The sequence below is a fragment of the Cydia fagiglandana genome, chromosome 21 (genome assembly GCF_963556715.1).
Source record: "Cydia fagiglandana chromosome 21, ilCydFagi1.1, whole genome shotgun sequence".
Taxonomy (NCBI): domain Eukaryota; kingdom Metazoa; phylum Arthropoda; class Insecta; order Lepidoptera; family Tortricidae; genus Cydia; species Cydia fagiglandana.
Window position 1 is genome coordinate 10,770,752 of NC_085952.1, and position 6,967 is coordinate 10,777,718.

Genomic DNA, 6,967 nt, shown 5'->3' on the forward strand with positions numbered 1-6,967 from the left:
ACAAGCAACGTCAATCACAATGATATGGCGTGAAATAAATATTATCTTCAATGGACGCCATCGGTCCATTGAAGATAATATTTATTTTGTATGAAAAATTGGGACTTTAAATACTTCATAATTTTTAATAGTTGTTGAACAAAAGTGTCATCGTTTGAGGAGTAAAATCCATGTTTTAATTATTTGCTCGTGTTACAGGCCACACCCAGTATTATAAAGATCAAAAAGCAAATCTACTCATGTAGATGTATAAAAAAAGTTAAAACTCATTAAATATATTTCAGAGGAGTAAACAGCAAACTTAACTGATGCAATCTATTATTAAAACCTCGTTTCAGCTTTTATGATGTCGTAAAGCAGGATGGCGCTATTTATCGAAGGGAGGCGACGACATGCGTCCGTCATCACGGTTTTCATCGTAATATTAGTAGGAGCTTAATTGTGATGTGATGATATAGCTTAAACATAATAGCAGAGGAGTCACTTTTTTGTAATGCTCTTTGCTTAATCTTTATTGCACATAAAGTACAAAAGTTGGACTTAATGCCAGAACGCATTCTCTGCCAGTCGACCACGAGAACCAAAAAAAAAATTAAGTTTAGGCGTGCATCTCACACACGACTTTCACCACTTTCACTTTATTTCATTATTCTAACAGTAATGTTTAATCTACACTCTGTCAAGCCATTTCCGTCAGTAAGAATTAAAAAGCGGCAAATTAAAAAAGACGTAGGCGCCAAGGATTATCGTTCCATAGAAAATTTAAATTTCACGCCTTTTTCTACTGACAAACTTGTTTGACCGGCTATAGCATATTTTGATCATATATCTAATAAAATTGCATGAGAGTTTTACTGTCATCATCATCATCATCATCTCAGCCATAAGACGTCCACTGCTGAACATAGGCCTCCCCCTTGGATATGGGGGGTGAATGCCATAATCGCCACGCTTGGCTGGCGGGTTGGCGATCGCAGTCGAGTACACCGAATTTGAGGGACGCTGCTGCCCGTCCACCGGTGGTCTTGGACGTAGTTTAAGGACATACCCGGGTCCTTAAGGACATACCCGGCTGCATGGCTGGTATTGGTGACACCGCGGCTCCAAACCGAGTGGCCCCGCTGTTCCCACTTATCTGTCGCTATTAAAATTAAAAGCACATTAGAATTACAGCAATCGTTTTCAACGACAATAAACCCAAATCTCGCATTTCAGCAATTATCTTCATCTTTATTGTTAGAATAATATTCAAATCGTTGCGCCATACTGAGCAGCGATGAAATGGATTTTGAAAGACTACAGTTTTGCAATTGTTTATTCTATACGATGTTTGTTTCGTTATTGGAATACGAAACTGGTCCATTTCGAGTTATTTACATTATTCGACGGAAAATAGACGAAGATAGTCAGGGCCGCTCGGGATAAAGGCGCATATAGGATCAGCTGCATCTATACTTCCATTGCGCTTACTTTAAGTAAGGGCTTAGGCTCACTTGCACCATCCCACTACCCGGGGTTCATCGGTTAAACCGTTAACCCAGTGTCAAATTAGATAGATAGATAGATAATTTCTTTATTCATATATACCCACAACATACACGGCATTATAAAAGTACAAGATAAGAACATGCAAAACAACTTAATTACCAATAACTATTAACTAAACATTACATTAAAAAATTATGAAGCCATGTGTCGTGGCACAGAAAAGGCGCTGGTTCGGCATTGTGATGCGGCAAGCCACATCGCTGGTATTCTGCCAGTAAATGGTACTGGTAACCATGTTAACTCCAGGTTTAACCGATTAATCCCTGGGATGGTGGCAGTACCGTCTTAGCTAGTAACCGTCAACTTTGCAGTGATAAAGTGTGATACAAATATTTGTTCCTGAGTTATGGATGTTTTCTATGTATATAAGTATTATATATATCGTCATCTAGTACCCACAACACAAGCCTTATTGAGCTTACTGTGGGACTAGTTGATCTGTGTAAAAGTGTCCTATAATATTTATTTATTTATTTATAGTGCTATTATAAATGTAGAATTGAACCACAGGGCGAATCGAATCAAGATAAAAAATCCGTTGATATTTAAAAAATCTAATTGATATGAGCTTATATTCGGACTAATAGTAGGAGGAGCTTCCTCTTAGTCTGAAGATAAGAGATATTTTATATAACATATTTTTTTGTCTAATCCGATTCACCTAGGTCTTAGGTCTACCCTATTTTGAAATACAGTAAGTAATGGTGGCACTTTCTTCCACATGTAGCCTTTTACGGTAGTAGGTATCTAATCCAGGCTAGGCGCAGTTGTGCCCATAAGTACTTTGTACCTAATTTGAACCTTCAGGCATTGACACACATTCAAAATGTTAGGCTTCCATTTAACAGCCATATTAACCCGAACACTATCCCCCGCTGAATAAAACCCCAAGTCACACTCAAAAGATTAAAAAAGGCTGGTTAGGGCATAAAGTTAGGCTCTTTTACTTTTAAAAGAGGCTATAGACAATAGTCAGATGTGAATCGACCGGAAAGTATGGCTCGCTCGGGTTTATTACAGAAATTTAGCACTATTCTGTTTTGTATGAGATTTATGTGCGGAAAAATGAGGATAACAACTAAAGTTCAACGACAGGGTGGTTAATATGAATATGTGATTATTTGTAGCTGTCCAGTAGAAAAGAGTCCTTCGGCTCGATTCGAGAAATGAATTAGAGATGCACTAGATATATAGTAAAAATATGTGACGTTCTACGGCAAAATGTAACTAATGGCGGCTGGCGCCGCGATTCGGGAAATTAATTAGAGATTTACTAGATATGAAATAGTAAAGTTAAATCTTTACTATATTGTATCTAGTTAATCTATAATTCATTTCCCGAATCGCGCGGCTTATGTTTTATCTGCAATGGGACTTTCTATTAATCTGGTGAAATTTCAGATGGAAACGAATCCTTTGCACTTGAAGCATAAGAACCCTTCTGTGATAGAAAGCCACATTTACTAGTGGGATAGGTAGCCAAAAGTAAATGCCTACTCATGTGCAAGTTGTGAAAAGTATTTAAAAAGTTCAAGGATAGTTCAGAACATTTGGAAATGGAAAATTTTGATTCCAATATACAAAAATAGGAGTTTCCGAAACTTACCATGTGGAAAACGAACTTACCCTCGGCCTGGACCCGGACCGTTCTACCATGAGTCATCGTACTCGTTAGCACAAATAGGGTGCGTGCCCACTATTAAGTTTATCTGTGCCGTGAATTGACCCAATCAGTTTATTGCCATCTGTTATTATTAACGATGCTATGAAGAGAGATGAATGAGGGAATCGTTAAATCCAGACAAGTTCGAGGGAAAAGGATGAAATTAGTTGGTTCAAGCAGGTTCACGTAACTTGGCATGAACATTTACGTAAGATATATCTACTTACCGTAAAATCAGGTAACTTAGTCCACAGCTTACAACTATGGTCCAAGTTCAAGTTCCAGTAAAATATGTATTAAGTAATTATTCAAATTATGTTGAGTAGTAAGAAGGAGCAAAAATAAATGTAACGAGTATGCCTAACTCATAAAGGTTCGTTAAGAATCAACGTTAAAAACTGGACCATAGTTTTGTTATACTTAAGGCCTATAGTTACCTGATTTTACGATGTCTGGTACTTTCCGTTGCGAAAAATTGTTATGCAAAGAAAACAGAGCGGGAAGAAGTTTTGTATTTAAAACTTAGGGTCGGTTGCACCAAACTGTTACGAACGTTATAGAGTTCGCAAAATTTTTATGTATGGAAAGTTTCATAGTAAAGGCGCGGGGCGCGCCGGCTGACGATGATCAGTCTGTCAAATGTGGTTGGTGCAACTGGCACTTAGTCTCTTAAATGACCATCGATCGGTGAACATCGGTGACCATTATCTTTCCAAAAATGCTTACAATTTATTTCCTCAGTTGGGCTGCTCCAGATTCGAGGGAGATGACATTTCCACACTTGCTTTTATCGACCACACTTTGGCGTGATGTTATAAAACAGAGCCTGAAAGCCTTCGGGCGCAAATGTAAGTCGGCGCGGCGGTTAGTGCCGCGTATTAATCTGTTCAACGGTTCGCGAAAGTGCCGAGGGAAGGGAAAGGACCGGGTTACGAGTGTTTTTCGCATAGTATAAACAACCTTACTGTAATAGGTCATTGGAATAGAGTTGATGAATAGTCAGTTAATTGTGTCTATAATGCGATGCCGATGATATGTTGACCCTTGTTGACCTGGATACTTATGTATGGTAAAGATTGTAGTTTTTAACATAGATCTAGATTTTAGAACGACACTTACTTTTAAAGAAATTTGAAGTGTGCAAAAGGGAAGCCATCACGTATACAGTGTGTTTTCTGTAACAGGAGCAATAAATTACACTGTAGCCTGTACTCCTCAAACTGACCAACATTTGTTCAGCAACTTTTGAAAATAACTCATGGTTTGATTTTTATTACACTTTAAAGTTTATTCTAAGACGCAATGTATTGCAAATTTTGTCATGTTTACAGCGTGACAAGCAACGTCAAACACACTGATGTCAGCGTACATTGAAGGCAATATTTATTTTGTCTGAAAAAGAGGAAGTCTAAAGGATTCATAATTTTTAAAAGTTGCTGAACAAATGTTGGTCAGTATGAGGAATACAGCCTTTGGTTTAATTGATTGCTCCTGTTACAGGAAGCAAATATGAAAATTTCATGAGTGTGAAAGAGGCAGACAGTCTGCATACCTACTATAAACCGCTAGCGGCTGCATATACAGGTTGATTCAGGAGAGATGAGCAGGACTAACACTGCGCATTTCTTAAATTATAAGCAACTGTTTCGTATCAGTATTAGTGAGGTTAACGTAAATTTTCTAGGCGTGTTGAAAAAAAAAGTTATTAATTTATTTCCGACATGCATGGTTACCCTACAATTAGAATACTAAACTACCGATATTCTGTGTCAAATTGAATGTCATCACGGTCTGGTTACTTTTGAAAACTCGTATCTCACTCAAGTTTGACAGTTTATTTTCTTCGTAATCATAATGCTGTCATTACGGTTAAAGAGGTTTTACGTTTATTAATTAGGTCTTGTAGGGTGACCATGATTGTACAGAATTGAATTTCCCCTCGCCAAAAAGATAAAAAATAGGAAAAAGTGTGGTTGTTTCACCTAAATACGACGGTGATCGATCAATTATCAGTTACTGAGTGTGCAGGATTAGATAGTCCTGCTCACGTCTCATGAATCACCCTGTATGTCATGAAACGTAAGGTTAGCGATGCGGTCGGGTAGGTGGGTAGGTGATTACATTGGAATATAACGTTGAATAGTTGCCATTTAACTAGGGCACTAGGGTCAACCGGGAACCGGGATAAATGCGTCTTTTGTGGTAAATGCGTCTTTTTACACGACTGCCCAAACAAAAAGAGTGTATTGTGTTCAGCGTTCATGTTTGTATGTATGTGAGTTTCTTTATTCCACCATAACTTCTGAATGCCTTAACCGATTTAGATGTATGATATATCATTAGAATCCTTACGTCATCCCGGGTGACATAGGCTATGTGACGTCATTATAAAACCAATATGGCGGACGCAATACGCAATATTGCGTGACGTTTAGAAAAAAAAATCTTGCAAACCTATCTAGTGGGGTCTCAAAATGAAGAGCTTTGAAAGGCGATTTAAAATTAATATGCAAAATAGGCGCTTAATCTTATTTTGGTTAAATAAGGATTTACAAAATGTGCTAAGAAAAATAAATCTATCTATCTTATTTAGTGAGCTGTCAAATAAAAGGGTATTTACGGCTGATCATAAAAATATATACAAATCATCCATATGACTTGTATACTTTGACACGCTGTACGCATGTGACGTCATTATAAAACCAATATGGCGGACGCAATACGCAATATTGCGTGACGTTTAGAAAAAAAAATCTTGCAAACCTATCTAGTGGGGTCTCAAAATGAAGAGCTTTGAAAGGCGATTTAAAATTAATATGCAAAATAGGCGCTTAATCTTATTTTGGTTAAATAAGGATTTACAAAATGTGCTAAGAAAAATAAATCTATCTATCTTATTTAGTGAGCTGTCAAATAAAAGGGTATTTACGGCTGATCATAAAAATATATACAAATCATCCATATGACTTGTATAGGTATATTTTTATAAAGTAAATTTAGGAACTAAAGCGCCCTATTTATAGAAATCTAAACGTGTGAACTTCGATTTAAGCGATAGGGTTTGAATAATACTAAAAGAGTCGGGCATAGCACGACATACGTGGCGCGCTGCACGTGGTCCAAAACCAAGCGCCTTCGACTGTCTCATACTAAAAGAGTCGGGCGTAGCCCGACGTACGTGACACGTTGTACGCTTACCAAAGCCGGGCGCTCTCGGCGCCCTCATACTCAAAGCGTCGGGCGTAGCCCGACGTACGTGTCGCGCAGTACGCTTACCAAACTTGGGCGCCGTCGGCGTCCTCATACTCAAAGCAGCCGTTCCAAAACCGGGCGCCTTCGGCGCCCTCATACTGAAAAAGTCGGGCGTAGCTTGATGTTACGTCACACGCTGTACGCTTACCAAAGCCGGGCCCTCATACTAAGAGAGTTGGGCGTAGCCCGACGTATTTGACACGCTGTACGCTTACCATATCCGGGCGCCTTTGGCGCCCTCATACTTAAAGCGTGGGGCTTAGCCCGACGTATGTGGCGCGATGCACGCGTTCCAAAGTCGGGCGCCCTCATGCAAAAAGGATCGGGCATAGCCAGTGTCTAAATGCGAAGCCCGTAGATCGAACTCCGCGTAAAGCCAAAGACCCGGAGCGTCCGACAGGTACGCGCTTTCTACAATTTCCTCTAGTATCATAATTGAGAACTCGCAATTCCACGCAAGGCCGAAGACCGAGCTGCGGCAGGTTAGTACTCGCGGAACTCGTT